The sequence below is a fragment of the Athene cunicularia genome (assembly GCF_003259725.1).
Source record: "Athene cunicularia isolate RWA chromosome 4 unlocalized genomic scaffold, athCun1 chr4_part1, whole genome shotgun sequence".
Classification (NCBI taxonomy): domain Eukaryota; kingdom Metazoa; phylum Chordata; class Aves; order Strigiformes; family Strigidae; genus Athene; species Athene cunicularia.
Window position 1 is genome coordinate 33,247,726 of NW_020799098.1, and position 23,204 is coordinate 33,270,929.

Consider the following 23,204-nt stretch of genomic DNA (forward strand, 5'->3'; position numbering starts at 1 on the left):
AAAAAAAAAAAAAAAAAAAAAAGCATTAAGCTGGCAAACAAGCCATATTGTATATCTGTTTTGGTCAATTCTGTGATGATTTTTTAAATATACATTTCTTTTTAAATTAGATAATACTTTTCTGCAGTGCAATGGCCATTATCAAGTAATACAATCTAAAGCACATTTCTTTGATATAAAGATAGGACACATGCTTATAGATTTCTTGGAGCTCTAATGTAACTAACTGAGGCTCATAAACAGGTCACTCATTTATATAAACTGTAGTAGTGAGTTCCAAAGCACCCTAGTAAAGCTAGATGCCCAGTTAATTTTAATGAGTATTAGGCTTCCAGCTCCCTTAGGCAGCTTTCAAAATGTCAGCCTATAATTACAAACAGCTTGGACCAAAGCCCATTGAATTTAATGGAAAGTCTCCCATTGATTTCAATGAGCTTTTGGATCATTGACTTTACTCTTTGCTCAAATATTCTAAAGGATTTGGATAGTAAATACCACATACTTTAGAAACACTACATTGCAAAGAATATTATCACTTTTCACTATATTAGACTAACTTCAAAGTACAGGAAAAAAGAAAAAAAATTACTATAGGAAGCCATATAATTGCAGAAAGATAAACTTTGGTGGGAAATATAACACTAAAAATAAATTAAAGCAAAGAAATTCCACTACAGAGCTGGTCAGGACAGTTTTACAGAATCATTTCAGCTGATCAAAGCAAATGAACCAAAAGAGAAACTTTTGCAAGGAAAAAGTTTGCTGACTTTGAGGAATGTAACTGCTAGTAAAGAATTTCTTTAAAATTCTGAAACCGTCAAGATAGTCTCTGTCAACATTTTCTATGTTGATAATAGAATAAAAATAGAATTCTAGAATAATAAAATAGAATAGAATAATAATAAACATTTGTTTTGGTTTATTCTACTTGGAACTTTAACTATATAAACAGGTAATTAAAAACATTTTTTTAAATTATTGAAAGAAAACATATATTCTGACCTGAATAAAAGACTTCTCTTTTTTTAGTTGACCAGCATGCGTAAAGTTTCAACTTTGCACAGTAGAGGAAAGGTTCCCCTGCATAGCACTCTTCAAAAGTTTAGCTGTATCTATCTATTTCTAAACTATATTTTAACAGCTTACAAGTCTACCTTTTCATCCCCAGACATTCAGGTATCATTTTGCTACAGACACACTAAAAGCCTTAGGCATGAATTGTTGGCAAAGTCACAGACAATACAAACAAAGGTGATTATACTGTGGAGCTCCTCATGAGACAGCAATCCAAGCAGGTGGCTCAGCCCCAGGAACAGAAAATGAGAGCATGACACCTGGTTTATCACCATGCTATAATAAAATGCTGGTAGCCAAATGCAGAGTCCCAAACATGGAGTTCAAATGCAGGAGCAGAGAGAGTTTCACATACTTTCGGAAAAGAGAAAGGAGTATCCTAGGAGATAGAATGAAAACACCACAAGCAATAGTTAAATACAATTGATATAGAAGTAAACTGTAGAAAGTGAGTAATAAATCTCATATAGTCACTGTGAAAAAGCACTCAGTTGGAAATTAATTGATATTAGGAAACTATGGTGCAGTGGAAGAGAGTTAAGGAGAGGCAATCTTTTGGCTTTCTTCCCTTGAAACTGGTAATTTTGAGACTAGAAGATCAATCAAAAAAAAAAAAAACACAGAAAAATGTTAATGTCTCTTTTAAGCGCAGCTTTCTAATTAGCTCTGCCTTATAATTAGCTTATGCAGACATGCACATACACATGCATACACACACAGAGGTGAAACTGCATCAAAACAAAATTACTGTGATGAGGCAAGTTAAGCTGTCAAACCTGGGAGATTTAACCAGTGTCTGTCATTTAACATTGCCATAAGAGACCCTGAAGCTATAGTGCTACCCTACACAAAATGAAATGCAAAAATTGTATGAAGCTGAAACCCTGGACTGGAATCACATTGGGAAGAGAGGATAGAAGTCAGATATTAAAAAATAAAAAATAAAGGAGGGGTACATTAAATGAGATTTAAAGTTGCTTTTTAAGTGTCACTGAATCCCAATGTGATATTGACTGCTCAGAATGAGTGGGACTAAGAGAAGTCTAAATATCCGTGTTCTTATAACCCAAAGAACAAGAAGACATTAGTCTTGCCATAGAATTTTTTTCATGAATGGTGAAAATGTTTGAAAAAGATCAGATGAGGTATTTCCTTCAAGCTGTGTCTAACATGGTATCCTTTTCTTTGTTTGTTTTATAAATAAAGCATTTTATCTGGAATACCCAATAAATTCTGTGAAATCTGAGATCAAAAGTTGTGAAGAGAATAGTCCAAGATTTTCATAGTCCTCTTCAGGTTTTGGATTGTTACCATTTTTAAGAAACAGAACCAAAAGTAAGCAAATTATTTTTAGCTTTTTTATGGTTTAAACTAATTTGAATTTGATTCACAGGACAAATAAGTGTTCCTTTAAGAAACTGAAGAAATCACCTTTTTGAAAGAGCTGTTGCAAACTGAAGAGGTGTTTGTAAGAAGTGTTGGATGCATAAGAAATTTCCTCTCTCAAATTAACCCAGCCCAAACAAAACCAAAATTAGAATCCCATATACTTCCAACCCACCATCACTGATAATTTTTAACAGTTCAGAGCAGTGGTCATTGTTTCTCCCAGGTAGTCAGAAAACGATAAAGACAGTTTTTGCTGCAGGTTTTATGGAGGCTCTCAAATAAACCACCAGCCACCAAAAATTAAAAATATATTATTAACACAATTAACTAGCTCTCAGTAAATTACAGGTTCGAATGTCTGTGAGAGAAAAACAGAACAACTTGCTAGAGTTTAATGGCACCCAAGGCGCTTTACAAAGCCCCGCTCCCTGGGGTTTAATGGCACCCGACAGGCTCTCACTCACCTGGGCAGTGAGGGCTCTCACCCTCGAGGGCCTGCTCAGGGCAGATCCCGACCCAAGGCCCCTCGAGGAGTTTCCTCGGGCAGCGTCCTGACCCGTGGGGAGAGCCCTGACGGCAGCTGCTGCTCCAGGGGACGAGCTCCCGATGGCTGCCCAGGGGCCTCCGTTGATCCCCAGGCCCAATCTGACCGGTAGCCAACAGCGGCTCCCGCGGGCCAAAGGCCCCAACCACCGCGAGGCCTGAGAGCAAAGGCAGCCCTGGCAGATAAAGCTGAACCGAAAGCTTCTTCTCAGGAGTGTGCACAAAGGGTTCAAACTACAAGTGGATGTTCGGTCCTTGTGACCAGGAGAAAGACAGCCCCAAATCCACCAAAACAGAGGCATCTGCATCACCGATTCTCCACAACGGGTATTTTGGTCTCCAGACTGCCTCCTATGATGTCACTCCAGAGTGTAGGCATGGCCCTAGAAATCCACGTAGGGACAACTGTTAACCTGATTGGCACGGAACGTATAGGTGTCATTGCACTGTTCTGTGCAAGCTTCAACAAAGTATCTTTCTCTCTCAGATGGAGATGCTGGAATTGGTTTTTCATTTTAAGGTTTTCACAACATGTTCATATTGGTTTTGCAGCAAAAATAGTAAAATAGCAAGGAATAATAATCTCACTTTATACTGTTGCATTTTACTGTTCACTTGAAACAAATCAATTGCAGATTAACCCTGAACATTTAGGCAAATCAAATACAAATTAATTGAATTCTGAGTATTTCTCTTATTTGATCATTTAAGTATTGGTCCTGTTTGTCTTTACCAGCTGTAAAACAAGAAAGCTTCTTTGTCCACACTGTGTGTGTCTGTAAGTTTCACAATAAATCACAAGTAGACAAATGATGACAGTTTATTGGAGACTTTTGTTTTTCTAAATAGAAAGTTGTGCACTCTCATAGCTACATCTTTGTGGTAGACTGTCGATTTTGACATATTTTTGTCAAGAACATCAAACCAGCATAAAATCAGATGTTCCAAACATCATTAAATGGTATTGTTCTATCTCTATTGAAAGCCTGTTTCAAAATGTATTGCAGATATTAATAAGTAAAACATGCAAATCAGTGATAAAATTTTAATTTACATAAAAAAGTAACATCTGGTTACTTAAAAGATTTTTTTCCTCCAAATAATTAATTACTAGGAATTGTTTTATTTTTATGCCTGGCCAGAATGAAACTATATATATAATGGAATTTTCTACAATACAGAAATGCCAGTTTCCTTCAAGCACATACTATAATTGCTAGCTATTTAAATAATGCATTGCTATGAAATGCTTCATGATAAATTCCTTCTGTGGCACATTATTATTTAATATGTATGTATCAGCATATTAGTTCTGTATGCACACTGGCAGCTGACCATCATGACTTGTAATAAATTAATTTGTTTAAAATTTTTCCTGTTCATTTTAGTGATGGGCCAGAAAGTTAACTAGTGTATAGTATTTTTTGCAACAGTTTTCATGACGCTATATCCTTTCCACACACTGAGGACCCACTTTTCCCAGTTTAATGATTAACATTTAATGTTTTCATGAAACAGAAATGATTACACTGTATATTCTATCCTGCAAGAAACAGACACAGGCTGTGGACAGCAGTTTTCACCTCTGCAGTCACTGAAAAAATCACAATGTAATCAACTGATCCAACATAACATCTCTTCTTGCCTTTGACATAGATATGGAAAAATCCAGTGGAATCACAATGTCCCACATATTATTTTTAAACCACTAGTCTTATGAAATGTTATTTGCATTGATGCTGTCACTCAAATCAAGTTATTCACTTTATCCAGCTTTTTCTTTTCCCTCTCATTTAGAGCGCCATGTATTCATTTGGTCCTGATCTTGCTCCTTATTTTACATGGCCTTCTCAAATGTCATTTTGTTTTGGTTGTTCTTTGCTGTCTTTTACTGACTTTTTTATGCCTTACCTAGCCTTCATTTGCATAAAGACACACAGAGAATGTCTTCAAAATTGCATCATGAGTAATTTTAAGTAGCCTTAGCTCTTATCAGTTCCTTATCCTAAATTTAAGCACAGGTTCCACTTTGTATTGTACAGCTGTCCTTCTCCATGCAGGCTCCATTTACTCAAAAAGTTTCTCTCTAATACAAAAACTTTAAGTTTCTACTCCCTTACAAGGATTTTTTTTCCCTTTGATATTAGGAACACAGAGAAAACACCATGGTGGTTCAACTTTTTCACCTCCTATGAAAAGGTTTATTATGTTTCTCTCCTGACCTGATTTTTGTTCTGTGGTTAGTAACTATGTGCATATAATCTCTATTAGCTTCTCAAGTACTCCCCAGAGATTATCAAGGTGTCGTAAGAACTCTATCTTTTGCTCCTAACAGATGCATCATTATGTACATAAGCCTCTATGCAGTCCTCATTGATATCTTAAACTCAGTTATTCGTATATCTGGTAGTCACCCCTCTGGACTGCCCTTTTCTATCAACACAGGTGTTAAGATTGTGACATCTCTATCAGATACTATTGCTTGTTATATTTGTTGTATATTATATATCAAGCATCCAGCACTGCATGTATTGCAAATCTATTCCCAAGATACCTAGACCATATGCATTACCTTGTCTTACTAGTGTCAAGCCAACTAGAGTTTACTATTTTTTCTTTCTTATGAGCCCCCTCAAATTACTAGGACTTTGTCTCAGTAGTTCAGTGTCCTTGTTTAGCTCTCTATTAGTGCATATGAAAAACTTTATTATTCTTTAATGATCCATAAATTAGGATATGGTCATGTGCAATTTAAGAGTGGGGAAAAGACCACAGTGTGTCTAGATGTTCTCTTACTGTTCAGGAACACAAAGGAAAAAAATTCTTAATATAAGTCAAATTAAATCTCAGTAACAAGGGAAAGAAAAGTAAGTCTTCCTCACTGTCATTTCACTGGTGAAAACTTTATGCATACTCATTAAGTTACAACAGGGAATTTAGACAGCCCAGTGGAATATAAAACAAAACTAGTGCTGTAGTACAAGAACTGAATATATATCACGAAAACACCACCATTTCATGACTGAAAAAATTACTGAACTATTATTCAAATGCAACATTTTATTTACAACTTTTTTTTAACGCTAGTTTTACTCTAGTTTTGTATATTACTTTACATCATTTTTTGATTATAATTATATCCTTACAGTGTTGTCATTATTTTTGAGAATATTGCCTTCTATGAATGTTTTCAGTACCAAATAGCACTAATTTTTGCACAAACTTGTGAAAAAAACCCTTGCTTCAGCAACTAAGTTCCCAGTCCAAAACAATTAAAAAGCAGTGACAATCAAGCTCCAAGGCATGACATCTGTTAAAAATCTGGATTCTGTACCACTATGCTTCAAAGAGAGATAAAGGATTCTAATAACACTGTATAGTGACCATGATGGTAACAGAAATAAGCCACATTTCAATGCTCTGTGCAAACTTAGTTTAATAGTCCTACTAAATCAGACATTTCATATAGTGAGAATACTGAAACTGCACTGTGTAGTTTACAATTCTTCATATATCATGTGATCTGAATGCTAATGAGGATTTAAAGTTCCCATTTCTCAAAAGAAAATCTGGGAAAACTGAGCATTTTGTCCAGCCTGTATTCAGAATGAAAAGGTGGTGATCTGGGAATATGAGAAGACACAATGGATGTCATTGTGCTCCCACCTTCCTGTCATGCCACAGTGGTATGACTTATTTCTTAAGGCAGTAACCTTATTCATAACCAATAATATACATTAATCTTATAATTCATAGATTCAGTTTAGGTAAATCTAAGTGACCTCTGATATATACAACTCTGGATCAGTGAGGAGAAGGAGAAGTTAGGCACAACATTGATTTTTCATCAGAGGAATCTGCTATGTCGTTTGTTAAAATGGAGTTCTGCTTCAAAGACTGCATGAATGCATCTGCTGAGAGTATACCATTTAATCAAGCCAAGTAATCTGGCCCTGACAATTTAAGAAGTTATACTTCTAGTAATGCAGTCAGTCCTTCAGACAGAGCTTCCTGCCCTGAAAACAGAGCAGAGGAACTGAACATGTTCCTGCGCTCAGCTGCTTTGGAGACACTCCTCACATCTCATCTGAAAGGGGCAGGGAAGGTAGGTTTGTAATTAAGATACAAGTTTTTGCACTGAAGTTGTCTTGAGATTGTATTGAGATGTGCGAGACTCGTGTTCCAGTCTGTAATTCTTTTAAGCCTTACTGGTGTTTGGCAATGGCAAAATTTAACATGGCAACTGCCTGACAGTTGCGTCAGTTTAAGATTCACAGAGTCTGTCTATCAAAACATTTAGGTTCAGCAATTTATCAGTTAAAAGTGTCCAACACTTGACTGGAGCCAAAACATCAAGTCTTTATACAAGGTATTGAAGAATGAGATGAGCTATATCTAGTTCAACAGAGAGGAAGAGAAGATACAGTTTTCACTCCTTAGGCTGCTGGAGAGCCCAGCATGTGTGAGAGCCAGATTCCTCACCCTGCTTCAGGCAGATGTGGAGGATTAGACTGTGCGACCCCCAAGACAATTAGCTAAATAGTGCAGTACCATCTGAGACCACTTGTGTGCATGAACCAAAAGAGAAAAGCAGAGCATTAGAAGTTTTATCTAACTTCCAGTACTGTGCATCATGTTCTGAAAATTCACACTGTGAGGGCAGAAGCCTTTACAAAACATGTCTTTAGATTTTATCATTGAAGTGGCATCACTGATCAGAACTCAATAAAACACTACTTTTAGTTAATGGGTTATATTAACATTAGTGTTAAACTTCTCATCATTCTCAGCTCAATCTCCATTGAACTTCCCCTGCATGTCAAAGTTTGCAGTGTGACAGGACCCAGATTTTCATCCACAATTTGATTTTATGAGTATTCACTTGCCTAGGATGAAGTATGCTGTAGAAGTTCACCTGGAAAATTGCTTCTAGATCAAATTATTTAAGATTCTGATGTCCCCCACTGTAACACACGAAGACAATTCCTAAAAAAAAGCACTCTCCCCTAACTTAAATGAAGAGAGGGATGGAGTAATACATTAAAAATATATGTCAGGAAGAGAGAAGTGCAGTAAACAACTTAAAATGCATTGGGAATCTGACTGTATTCAACTTCTCTACTGGATGGCATTAGGAGTAAGATTTCCAGAACAACGTAAACCAACATTATAAATTAATTGAGAGTTGTATCTCATTGCAGTTCTTTTGAAAATCTGAACAATATAAATTAGGCATTATTAAAACCTGAGTTACATTCATATACTGTATTTATTGCATTTTCTTCACAATGTCAAATAGACTGTGGATAAAAATTATAAAAAGCTTTAAAAAACTGATAAAATTGAGTGTACTTTTTCAGTTTAAGAAATCAACTACTCAAAATATCAAATTGAAATACAGTACAGTTTGAATATGAACAGAAACACTGACAGCTCTTGATCATCTGTCAAAGATTCAGATGGGTTGTGCAAGATCATGCACATGCTTTGGATGCAGAAATAATGGAGTGAGCTATGGGTAACATAAGTGCAGAGGCAGTCAGACTTTCATATGTTATGCGCTGCTCTACATAGACATACTTAAACTATTCTTAATGTCATCTGAGTCCAGAAGTTGACACTTTTCCAAAATCTAAGTTTCTAATAACCAGGTTCTTGGAAATTTTCTCCAGTTTCTCTACACCTGGATTTTGGGTGTACTGTATTTGCACTAGTTCTAGAGCAGAATTAGGTCTTACATGGAAGATTCTCGTGAGCCTTCCTGATACAAAGCTCCATGTGTGAAAAGTCACCTGGAAATTTCTGACAGGACCCTTCTTGCATCTTGTTGTTATCTGATGTATCCATTATCTGATTCATCTCAATTTCCCATTACCTTCAATAAGGAGCAACTTGTATGCATGCACAGTTTCTCTTGAGAAGTACTTAAATTTCAATTTAAATTAAAATATTTTTATATAATGGTTTAAAATTCAGAATGTTTAGTTTAACATCCTTTTGCGTGGTCACACTTCCAACATCTGCAAGGTAATGCTAGGTATTTCATAGGGCCCATCATATTTTTTTAGACCCCTTAGAACAGAGAACCCTTAGATGAGGAGCAAAAATAATGAAATAGCATACTATTTTCTGAATAGGGCTGGGATAGAACGAGCATACTATTTTCTGAGTAGGGCTGGGATAGAATGCAACAAGTCTATTATGCAAGTTGTGTTCAAGGGAGCCAAGTGATAAATTATTGAGAGTGAATTAAGGGTTAACAATGAAACTGCTTCTCATAAAGAAGCATGAAAATAAATCTGGTATCTCTGTAAATCAAATTCCTGTAGATAAACAGACTAATCTACTGCTTTTGAAGAAAGTAGGATAAGCCCCAGGAATATGAACAATCCAAATATGTATAACAAAAAGTTAATAAATAATGTAAGCTTCAATATCTCCATGCTTGATTGCAGTTGTATGTCAGGCCCAGTGTTAAGAGAGAAAAAAACTCTCCGAGTACCCCATAACCTGGAGCTTCCAGCCAGTTACTGTTCCCGACAGGCTGGATGTCCAGGGTCAGCCTATATGTGTTACAGTACGGTAAATCCTGAGCATGTTGATTTAAAAGAGCTATCTTATTTGGCACTCTCAGAGATAATTTAAGATAAAAGGCTGGCTCTGCTCTCAATTATGTAACTGTATATCAGAGGAGTCTCACAGCCCTGAGGTAGTCCTACAACATGAGCCAACTAATGTCAAAATCCTTGGATTTATTTTTTGATTTATCTGAGGAGCTTTTTTAAGGACTAGAAGAAATCAGTTTTCACAATAATGTAGCAGATATTCTGTAAAATATAGTTAATTTCCATTTCCCTAATTAAAAAATTAGTTGTTAGAAGAACACCTGTTGACATAACAAATTTACAGTTCAGTTCAAAAGCATTACTTCACTTTCATTTTCAGTATGACTTTGATGGGAATAACCCCCTGAATGACATACATGATGAAGTGTCTTCCTGGGCATTAGTTTTGACCAAAAATCATTAAAAGAGCTGAAAATTTTTCACTGATGTAAAACAGATTTTGAACCAAGATCCACTTATGGCAACAAGCGTTGTATCCATCAAGCCAAAGGTAAAGTCAACATGTACTAAAATCACTTAAAAGTAAAATCTTCATGTCACCTGGCCACCTGCTATTAAGAAAAAAGTCTTTACTGAGAGAATGATCAAGTACTAGAACAAGCTTCTGAGAGAAGTGGTTATGGCCTCAAGCCTGTCGGTGGTCAGGAAGTATTTGGACAATGGTATTAGATATATTGTTTAACTTTCAGGTTGCCCTGTGTGGAGTCAGGAGTTAGACTCAATGTTCCTCATCAGTCCCTTCCAACTCAGGATATTATATGGCTCTACAAACTGATTTTCAAAATAGTTAAAGTGACATTAAGTTTTGCAAAGCTTAAGTCAGCTTCTTTTATCATATCTATATCTAATCTATATCTATCTATATTTCTATCTATATCTATATCTCTATCTATATCTCTATCTATATCTCTATCTATATCTCTATCTATATCTCTATCTATCTATATCTATCTCTATATCTATATCTATCTATATCTATATCTATATCATCTATATCTATCTATATCTATATCTATATCTATATCTATATCATCTATATCATCTATATCTATATCATCTATATCTATATCTATATCTATATCTATATCTATATCTATATCTATATCTATATCTATATCTATCTCTATCTCTATCTATATCTATATATATCTATATCATCTATATCTATATCTATATCTATCTATATCTATATCTATATCTATATCTATATCTATCTATATCTATCTCTCTCTCTCTCTCTCTATATATATATATATATATATATATATATAAACTCTTATTTCTGGCATTGTTTGTTGTTGACAAATCAGATATCCAAAATCTTTGCGAGATTAATACGCAACTTTTTTGAAGGTTGATATGCCATAGCAATGTGTCTGGTGTTTCAGAGTACAGGAAGACAAGTAGAAAATGAGAGAAGCTTTGCAGCATGGAGAAATAATACTCTAATAGAAACTAATATTTCAGTTTCTAATATTAATGCAGCCATTTTTATACTTCGTTTTGGATACCGATAAAGTGCCTTAGGCCTGGAACATCTGAAAATGAAGGGAAAGAAGATACAGAATAACTGCTTAACCAGATGGAATACCGTTTCAACATTTCTTACTCACAGGAAAAGTCAGAGGCAAAATAAATCCCTGTCACTGGACAAACTGAACATCATATTTGTGTGTTCACAGAATAGTACTTATTGCTATAAACAACAGCATGGGGGCCACTTTTTTTATCTTGTTTATTTCCATTTCAGAATCAGAGAGAAAGCAGACCAGTTTTTTAGATAAATTTACTGAACAGAGGAAAAATTTCAGATACGCCAATCTTTGAAGTTCTCAGTCCTGGAATGCAGTTGTAGTGTTTATTTTGTGAATGAATCATCTTGTTATCTAAGGTCCAATAGCATGTTATCTACTGGATCAAATAAAACTGCTATTTATTGTAGACTTCTTCCTCCCTGACCTACTAGACATGACTTTGTTCTTCTCACAAACGTGATATTTTGTGGCACCTGCTGATTTGCTGAAGAGACTAGAGGTACTGCTCTGTTTCCATCTGCTTTCCTACAAACACTGATTTTTTTTATTTTTTTTTTTTTCCCAAAATGGACTGCAGACTACAGAGTATGTATTGTACAGGGAATTTTCAGATGTCTGTAAATGTACTCTATTCATTTTGTCAGAACCAGTAAACCAATTAAAATCGCCTTGAAGTAAAAATCATTCAAGAACAGATGGGCACCATTCACATTGTTTTCTTACAAAGAAGTGTGGGAAAGCACTTAGCAAGCAAAGAAAACTACTGTTAGAGGGATTTGAATAATGGTTATGAAATAAATTTTCATATTTTCATAAGCTGAAATTCACATACTTGACAATTTACATTCAAAATACAAGCCATTTCCAGGATGTATATGGCTCATGGAGAATAAACACAAACATACAGCAATCTGCAACTGATATGATTTACAGTGGCAGCTTCTCATAGAAAATATCATCTGTCCACTGGGACTTCTGCCATTTTATTGCTCAGACTACTCTCATATTGTATAACTTCAGAAAAAGAAATAAGATTTTCTCCTGGGGACAAATATGCTAAGATGTTCACTTATTTAATTTTATTGTCAGTGTATGAGTATATTTTGTCAATAGGAAACTGTATGGCTTTTTTTTTTTTTTGCTTTTTTTTTTTTTGTAAGATGTTACTAAGCTAGGTAGCATGTGTCATCCGCTGACAACTTTTGCTTTTTCCTTCAGACTGATCATTTACATCTAAGCCATTTTTTACCTGAATGAACATTTTTCTTAGAAAGTTTTGTGTCCTGCTTTTTGCTAGCATAATCCTAGATTTTTTCATGCTGCATATAAATAAAACCAAAAATAGTGGAAACTGCATTTATTATTTGAAAGAGTGGTGAATTTCAATATCCAAGCCGCATTTAATGGAGAATTATTGAATTTACAAGATTTGTGGAGTTCTTTTAATGTAAGATTGGGTAAAGATGACTTGATACTACAGGCACTTGTGATTTCCATTTCGTAACTGTTGCTAAAAGCTAGAAAATATTAATATAATCCATCTGCTTGAATATACTGAAATAATTGCGAGGCATACGTTTCTTATTTTCTGTCCTTTTGGTTGTTACATATTTAACGGAATCATGTACCTAATAATAATTCTAAATCATTTTTATCCTTGGATGGTTACAACTCTGGACACTGTTACAAATATTTTTAATATCTATGAATCTTAAAATTCTGCCTTTCTTTCATCTCCATTTAATTCTATTTCATCCATGGTTTTATAGTCTAATGTTGGAATGGTAAATCTGCAGATTAACCCTCATGCCTGTGAAGGATATTATTGACCTTGATGGTTCAATTTATATGGGAACCTACCTACTGGGACATCATTATGAAACTAGTATCATAAACTGCCTGAATAGATGCCACTAACTAATTATTAACTAGTCATTAACAGGCTAATGACATTAATAGATGTGATTAACTTGTTCCATTTATAGCCTGAATGATTCCATGAGTCACATTTTGCTATGAATTTCTGGTGCAATAATGATAACCTATGGGCCCTATAAATTATAACTATTTTATAGGTATCCATTAAGAAATTATTATATTAATGAAAGCAGCAGTCACTATCAGAGTGATAAAAATGACCCAAGATCATCACCGGTAAGGCACTCTACTCATTGTCCAGAAACCTTGTACCTATACCTAAAAAAAATTCACCAGTGAATAGAAAAATATAAAACCAGTAGCATCGTCAGAAATATCAGTAAGGAGAATACATGTCAGTAGCAGAACTGCAATGTTTCAGAGCCTGGACAAACATTAGATAATAAAGGTGTGGTGTAAACTTAATTTGCAAATCTGGACCAGTTTGCTCTCAGTTACAATAAACTCCAGAATAAAACCAGAAAAAATTCTCAATATTTTTTTTAAAGATTTGGTAAAATTAAACAGGACTTAGTGACAAGAGTTACTAAAGGATTAGGGATGCCTGTGATTTCTGTTCTTTGCTTGTTATATCAGTGAACTGGCACCTTTTTATAGTTTCATTTTTATATATGATGCACTGCTTGAAGTAAGAGAGGCAAGAAACACTTGGTAATGAAATGGGAAGTGTTTAAAAAAGCAAATCCCTGTAGGCAGAAACTTCAGTGCAGTTTGAATGACAAAAATGTAACCAGAAATCAAAACATTCCTTAATTGTTTATTTATTATACAAATGTTAATTGCCTTATGCCTTACATGGACTGTACAATAGGACAGGTTAATTGGGCTGAGAAATGGCTAGCTCTGAAGCTGCAAACTCAGAATAATTAAAAGTCCTGCATCATGTTAACAGAACTCTCCTGTTGTTTGGGATCCAAGAACATTTCTTTGATTTTGTTCTTTCTCTTTCTATTAAATAGTATGTGATTTTTACCATAAATGAAGAAAGCGAAGGATACAGATTTGGCTGAGTAGTGATATCATGTGAGACAGATTTTCATGTGGATTTGAAAGCATTGTGGGAAATGAAAGAACTACATCAGTCTGAATGACTTACAGTGATTCTTTCAAAGCCTTATTTGCATCTGCCAGTACAAACTAGACAGCAGGAGCCCTTAGTACTGCCAAGAAATAAAGTGGCCTCTAATTGCTTATATGTTGATTGCAAGCTTTTCAGAAACAAATCCATTACATAAAATATCTCCTAGGTTTCTGAGCAGTGCATTGGTCACATGACTACATTTAAGAAGGGCAGACAAAGATGAGGTCTTACAGGGGTGGCTAGGCAGAGAAAAATTATTTGAAAAGTGGAATCTGATTCTCACTGATCCTTATTCACACCAAGGTGGCTTTACAGCATACCAGCAGCATAAAAAAAAAAAAAGGATAGTAAGTGTAAATTACAGTTATAACTACAGTATGACAGTACAGTAGTGTCAAAGCAGCATAAAAGGCCTTTATTTCAGGCAAGGATTTGATGACTGCTGTTCTAGTTGTACCTGAGCAACCCTGAAACTATCCACGGCAAAACAGAGCTCAGGGAGGCTAACACCAGCCACTTACCAGACAGCAATTTGCTAGCACTATTTATAATAACTCACCTCCTCCTTTCTCTAGCAAGTTTGTTCAAAACCAATACAAGCTGCATTGCATAAGCTCTAATCAAAATTTTTTCCCAGAAGTAGGATTGTCCTCACTGTAAGGTCCAGGTCCATTAAGTGACAAAAAGCATTTGAGCTAGAGAGGCATGAAGAATCTTTTCCATAAGACAGAGCATTCTATTCTGGTTGAACATAAATCAAAAAATATCTTTGTTCTGGAAAGGACGGAGAGAGAAGCCAGGTTTATATGTGGCTGAGAAAAACTACGTTTTCCCTGTGCCATTAGGACTAAGACACACATAATATACAGTTACATAGCGTTTTCTGCTCCATTTTGTTAACTAGCTCATCATTTTCCAGATTACTTCTCAAAAGACAAAACATCATGAGGAACCACTGTGTCCAGTGTACATTTTTGTACATAGTAATATCCCATACACAAAACTATGAACTATGCATTTGCTGATATGATATCTTGACTGTATTCAGAATAATCACTTTCTCATTTTTTTTCATGTGTGTTACTGGGCTACAAAATGGAGACAAAGTTCACGTACTTTCATTTGCAACTTTTAATCAAACCCAGTTTCTGGTAGGTGTACAGAGTTCTTTCTGGACCATGTTCTTCTCAGTGTAAATCATCTGTTGATCATCCAAAGCTTATAATTATTTTATGCAAATAGTTTCAAGAATACAAATGAGAGAGTAATCCCCAGACTTCCCCTCAGCTTCTAATTCAATAAAAACATGGGACATGTTACACATCTTCATTATTTTCTATAAGCCAGCATTTTTCTTCTGCATTGATGTACAATCCTCCTAGATCACTTTCTTCAGGTGTTTTTATGGGGTGTTCATTCAATATGATGGTTTTGAATGTCCCATCCCTTCATCAACCAGATTAGAAACGATCTCATTGTCATGAATGTCTTAGTTCTGCAGAGAGGAGTTCTCTTCCCATGAAAATCAAAACATGGGAGAAAGGATGCAGTTTGACTGTATTTTTCCAACATAGCATTGCAATCAGGCTAGTCTTTTTGCTTTTGGAAACACAAATGTGTTCTAGAGTTGGAGGCTAAAAATAGACTCAAGTAATACTGTCAAACATAAGCGTGCAATATCAATAGTGAAGTTCAGGGACTTGTAGATGCCTCCTCCTCTACTCAAGTTTCAAAGTTATTTAGAACTAAAACTTCTTTTCCTGCTGCACGTACTTGTGGTCACTGGGAGACTTCAGTAGCAAGGCAGGTGGTTTATGTACTTTTTCAGTGTAGCATCCAATTCCTTTCTGTTTATACTAGTAAATTAGACAAAGACTCCATTTACTATTCAGAATTACAGCAGTTACTTTTGTCTCTGTGGCTGGGAGGTGTGAGCTACTCATTTTTCATAGAAGTCCCAGATAGTCTGTTAAAGTAGTATAGATGAGTTCAGATCATTACGCTCACACAGATATTCTTGAAAGACAATTTTCTGGGCATATAGGTCTAATTTGAGGCCAGAATAATTGTTTCCATATGAAAAGGTTAGCCAAAAGACTCAGCTACGTTTGTGAAGGAGATAAAATCCTGATCAAAAAATTTGACAGGCTTTTTACATTATTACTGGGTTTATGTTTTTAATCATTCTTCAATCAGGTAGAAAATCCGTTTGCTTCTTGGATACATTTTTTTCAAAACTCCTGGGTATCTGTGAGGTGCAACTTAGCAGTTCACTGCTCAGCCACTTACAACCCTGTATTTCCTAGCATAGAAACAGTAACCTAGAGCAGGGAATGTCTCTCTTATCCACTCATAGGTATAAGAAAGGAGAAGAAAGAGGTTCTTTCAAGGGAAAATCCTCAAGAACAGAACTGAAATGAAGGACAAAGCATTTTGTCACTTCTTAAATAATGTGGAGGGCTTTTCTTATTTATTTCATACCAGTTCCTATTTCTGAAATAAAATGTGAAGTTGGTTAGAAACAGTGGATTAGATAGCACAAAGTTAGTTACTACATATCTTTGAAATTATGAATTTAGAAATTTGAAATTAGAAATGTAACAGATCATTTCAAATAGATATAGATCTTGGCTTTTAAAGTAATAACCAGACCCCATTCTTTTTGCATACTGTCACAGAAACAAGCTAATTTTGCGAAGTTTAGAGAACTGTATGGCAAGAATTTGATGGCAAGAAGGTACCACTCTTTAAGCAAATATGCTCTTTTACTAGGGAAAACACTGTGCTTTGGTTTTCTGAAGTAGTTGCTTAAATGTACCTGTGTGAGATTTCATTGTGTTTTACTGCTTCTCTTGTTTTAATGAAGTCAACTATGGAAAATATTTATATATTTGCATCAAGAAACTTAATATTTAATATTTTGCTCCAGCAAATCTAAGTGAATAATCTGCATGGAAAGACACTGATTTCTGATGTTACATCACTGTTCTGTGGTTTTACATGTTGTGCAGCAGAGACAAAAAGAGCAGAGATAACTACTGTGGTTTATCAGCACTGGTTACATTAATTAACACTTCACTGTGTGAACTACAGTGCACCCCCACACATGTTCCCATGTCTCATTATTTCCATTATCTAGCATTCATTTAGGCTTCACAACATAGCATACAAAGATTACAATGTTAATTTTTAAATGAAACCCAAAGGCAAGTTTAATTTTAAATAGCATTAATTTTCATGGTGAAAGACTTCAGTGGCTTGTCTTATGCAAGGATGTTGATATTAAATTTGCTGTTTAATAAAGACTGATGAACAAATGGAGGGAAGTTTGTCAATGAGGGTTTGTCAGTTTTGCTTCCTTTCCTCACAAGTTAATGACGTTTGCTTCATAGACCATCCCTAACGATGCGAAGGAGATCTGATGTTGCACAAGTTGCTGCTGCTACCTTAGTTCAACAGCATTAGGCAATCACACAACTGTGGCACATTAGAAAGAGATGAGCAAGACTTGCTGAAGTAAAATACAAAGTCGTCAATTTGTTAAATAAAATGAAAGAATGTCTATGTGTCTATTTTTTTTTTCTTTTTGGGGATGAGTCACACTTCAGAAAAAGTTCTACATTTCAGAGGCAGCACAAAAAAAAACCAACAGGAACAACATGGAAGCAAAACATTCTATATCAGCTGAACATGAAAAATTATAAAGGGTGCCAGTGACTCTCTTGTTACAATCACAAGAGCCTCAAAATATGTATTTGAGATTAAAATCACAGAGCCATGAAAAAATGTTTGGCTTATTTGGCTTAGGCCTTTGACAAGTTTAATGATACAAAGACTATACTGAGGTAAGTTTTCTGTAGCTGGACCAAAAGAAAAAAAAATCAACAGTATTTAGGTCCTATATCCAAAAGCAAAAGAAAGATGTTTTACTTATTTGCTCTTACTCTGTATACCTCCAAATCAACCATCAGTGGGGAAAAAAAGGATAACTCTTCCCATAAGACTTAATCCTAGATTGTTGAAACCTCATATGAATTTATTTCATTGAGGATATCCAGTTTTGGTCATAACTCCACAAAGAACACTAGTGAGTCTCTGATGCTCTCAAATACAGACTGAAACCATGTCTAATATCTCTTGGGAAAGACTGAAAACTTGTTTGGAGCTCATTTGACTGATCTTCAATGAAGCTGATATTCTGCCTCTGTGTACTATACATACATTGATTGCCATTACTTTCATCTGGGTAGGTAAGATAAGAAGATATCATAGCAAGCTTTTGAATTGAGGCTGTATCACATAGTAAATGTTTCAGAAGTAATCATATTAGTTCAGCTATTCTTTCAGGAGGGCCCACTAAACACCACATCTAGTGCTAGACTCATAAAAATAAATAGCAAAGTACTGCAAACACTCCAAGTAACATTACAAGATCATATTTCGGTCCTTAAAAATCATTTTCCCACTGACACATGACAGCAGTTTCACCAGTGACAGTGAGAATTATTCACTGATATCAGTGCCAGGAATGTGGCTCACTGCTAACATAATATTTGCTTTCACTTTGCTTCCAAAAGTGGAGGGAATATTGTAGGTTTTCCTATCAGGCTCTACTATATGCTGGCTGTTTATTTTTATTTAAATTAACTTGGTTACTCTAATGATTTTAACTGCTCCTATAATGCCTATTGTTTATAATTTCTTTAAAGAGACAGTCACATAAGTTTCTCCCTAGTAAACTCAAGAAGCCCTGTAAATAAGCTGCAGTATGACAGTTCCCTTCTGTAAGAGACAATTTATGACCAAAACATAAAATCAGAATAAACTGAACGTCTCATCTGAAATGACAGAAATGTTGATTCTTGTTTTCTCACCCTTAATTATATTACACACAGTCAACTCAATACAGCCATTACGTGATAAACTAATTGCTTTCACACCCTTCCAGAATTAAGGTGTTCAAATAATTAAGAAGAAAATAGATTAATTTACCCCTGTTTATACTGTTCTCATGCTACTGGAACCCCATACATTTTGTGAATGTGAGATAGCTAGTGCATGTGAGCCTCAGATAGTGGCTGCTAGAAGTGTGGAAAGAGAGCAACACTTTAAGCTCTTGGGTAGCAGAGATAATAACCATACAGGTCTTATACAATGTACTACCATGGAGATAAAATGTCACAGGACTGTTGCACAACTTCTGAATAATAGGACATTACGGTATGCAGATACCTTGCATGAAGAAAAAAAAAAGATGGATAGATGAAATGAAGTTTAAAAATAGGAAATCACACTTTTTTTCCTTCCTGTATGAAAGGAAAGCTCCCTGATGCTGAGGTTATTCATTACACCAGGACAGAAGCAATTTGTTCAACTATAGATCAGGTAGTGTCAGCAGTTTCATTACAAATCCATTTCTAAGAGGTCTGAAGCCTGACTAATTTTTTCAGGCCTGAAACATTTCTTTAAAGGTCTCTGAGCATAAAAAAAATCACAGACTTATGTGTAAATATTTTTCTCATTTTCTAGTTAAAAAAAAAAAAATACTTTGCAAGTAGAGGATTTTCTTCACTCATTCTTTTAAATTTGTATCAGCTGACAAACACAAGCTTTTCTTTACTGGGTTGCCCAATGGCTTTAAATTTTTTTCAGACATATTTAGAAGTATCAAAGGGGCAGTTCCAGCTTTCCTCTCTCCTTCCTCTCCCCCACAACTTTAGGCTCTTGTAAACAGTTAGCTTACAATGACCTTTTACTTCTCTGATATGTGTGTGGCCACTCAGTTTCTGCTTCTAAAAATTCAGCAGCAGCTGAGTTTATTCTGGTAATAGCCTGTAGTTTCCTGAGGTTAATATTCAAAGTTAAGCTTGCAAAACTTTCAGTGTATTTTGTCCTCTCTGCCATGCCACTGAATCTGAAAGGTGATAGAGGTTGGTAGTAACAAGGTGAAATTTTATCTTTCCACAGGTTAACATCTAGAGCCCTTAACAATGATTTCTTTTTTCTTTTACTATCTTTTTAAACCTAATGTAGAATTCTGCGCATCTAGAGAAGTTGAAATATATTATTTCTAAACGTCCTGTATTCCCCTTTCTTCATTCTACAGCTTTTATTTAAATCTTCCCCTGACAAGTTTTTCACTCTAGTTTGTCTCATATACTTAAAGAAACATCTCACACAGTTTTAACATCCTCTGAGGAAACTGTTTAGTCCATGGATATCAGCAGGTAACTTGCTGTTTTACAACCAATGGAGATTTATTAATATATTTTCCATCGCTTTGCTGAAAAACAGCCATAATACAGTACACAATGCCACAGAACACTTCCAAAAAGAACGCATCAGTATAAAGACAAGGTCTTAAAAAGTTCTGCCACATAGTGGCCCAGTGGACCATTGCTTCATCTTGCTATAGTTCCTGTGACAGCTGAGACCTGCATTATAGTACTGCCATTTAAATTTTTCTACGGAACATTTTCCGTTTCTTGTGAGCTTGTCCTCTCTTTTTGGCTTTACCTGCTTCTTTTCTATTTTCATACTTTTGTCAGCAAATGGAAACTGAGATTATGTACATAGGACACACAGTTTGGTGATGTTAAAAGTGTAGGTATATTTTGGAACTTTAAATTAAAATTTTTCCACTGCAATTACTTTCAACAGATTATTCCTTTAAGTTGTATAACAGTTAAACAGATTTAAAATTAATTAGTTCCCAAGCAGCTCAGAAATTAGTGTGGGATTTCTTAGTCAATGAAGTAAAATGGCACAGAAACATGATCTATTTAAGCAGAGACATTCTAGTTAAAGGTATTTAAATTACAGAACCACTCAGTACCACTTGATGATATACTACAGCGGAACACTGTGTGCACTTTTCCATAAAAATGTTAACATTAAAATAAGTTTCATATCTACAAATAGCCCATGCAGAAATAATTGGTCATTAGCACCATTTCATAGCATTGGACAGTGCAGAATAGTTGAGGAAAACTTCAGATTTTACATTTGAAATCAGTATAAGACGCATGTAATTTGTTCCTTCCTGTAAGAGACACAAAACAGCAGCAAGTTGTACTATAACTAACACCAGACATACTGAGAGATAGCAAGTGTATTGCAGTATCTTCTGAATATGCTGACCCCAAAGTACTGTTTTAAATGAATTAGACTTCTCTTCAAACTCCCCGAAGCCCACATATCATTCAAAAATTAATTTGTTTCCTTGCTTTGCAAACTGATTTTCTTCCAAAAGGTCATTAAAAACCAATGTTTTCCCTCCTTCTGCAGTTCATAAAAATCTTTTTCTGTGCCTCAGAAGTGTAGCTAAACTTGCAAGTAATTAAGTCCCTCCTCCCTGTTTTTAATTGATGCCATTTTAGAGCTAAACTCTAGAGGCATGAACTGTGCCAGTTCCTCATGTATTGAAGGGTTTGGCTAGTGTGCATATTACCTCCACTACATTAGACTTCTTCAGCGCTGCCAAGTATAGCAATAGAAAATTCCAGCATGGGATCAGATTGGGATTCCTGATTTGTCCTGTCTGGGAGTTGAAGGCCAGGTGCCTTTTTTTGTTTGCTTGTTTTCATAAAAGCTTTTATGAGTTGTTACAAAACCATGGCTGACATCTTTTCTGTGATTTTTCAGGTTCTTTTAAACAGCTACCTGGTTAATAGTAGAAAAGTGGTGTGGTTACTCAGCAAAGTGAATACAAGTGCTTGTGTGCTTTTCAGAGAGGTGAAATTCTGAAGATTTCATTTTCACTGTTCCACAGTCTTCATTCATGGAGGTGCTTTCAGTTGGAGCTAGCTGGCTTTATAACCAATCCTGGCATGAAAGACAACTAAGTGACTGTCTCTCACTGGCTTTTGTATATTTAAAACTTGCAAAGCTGTGAATGTCAGGTGATTTTGAAACATTATCTCAGGCTCAGGGTAAATGAACACAGTCTGGGATTCAAGCTTGCTAGAGAGCACAAAGGAGTCTGATTGCTTCTGTTCTGCACACAAATATTGCTCTGTGTGCAGATGCTGGACTACATTCACTGTATCAGTTATTTCTGTCAGCTAGTCCCAGTGATAATTCTGTGCCATGTTACTCGTATTTCCTACTGGAAAAAACTTTAATTCCTTTAACTCCTTGCTCTAACTTCTTCTCAGAGACAGGTCTACTTGATTTAACACATTCTCATGAAGCAAATAGCAAATATTTTCTTGGTGGTGTGTTGGCTTGGTTTTTACAAGAACAAGGCAGAAGAGAGACTAGTGGTTGCTGATCATTATGCTTAGAAGGGAAGCTGTGAGTGCTGCCAAATTTTTATCACATTAGAAGATTTTATTGCATGGGAACATTTTATCATCTTATCCATGACAAACTTTCCATTGCCATAGAAGTGTGATCCCAGTCTACTGAATACATGAGAGCAGCAATGGTTTGCTGAAACACCTTTCAGATTACTTTCTTTCACTTTTCTGTGCCTGTCATCTCATTGTCTGATTTCATCATAGGAAAAGACATTTGTGTCTCTATGAAATAGTGGCATTCATCTTTAAATACTTATTTTACTGCCCGATTTTTATTTTAATATAATATCAAAAAATCAACATGTGCCCAAGCTAGAGGAAAAGAAAAAAAATCTGTGTCACCACCTGTTAACATAAGACAAAGGGTTTTCTACAATCTATAATCCAACATACCCTGACTAATAATAACCCAGACAATAGGAAGAGTCAATGGAAAGTCATTATCTGCATTTACTGGAATAAAGACACAAAATTTTTAAAATACAAAAAAGAATAAAGAGAAAAAAAGTAGAAATACAGTTAAAGGAAAGACGAACAAAAAGGGATTAGCAGAACAAATGAACTGCCACCAAGCTGCAATATGCACAAAGTCTTCTCTATATCAACTATACCACAAGTATTGCTGCAAACATTAATGACTGTCAAAAAAAAAAAAAAAAAGAAAAAGACAAGGGACAGTCAATATTAGATACTAAACTAGTAAAAGCCTAACTTGTAA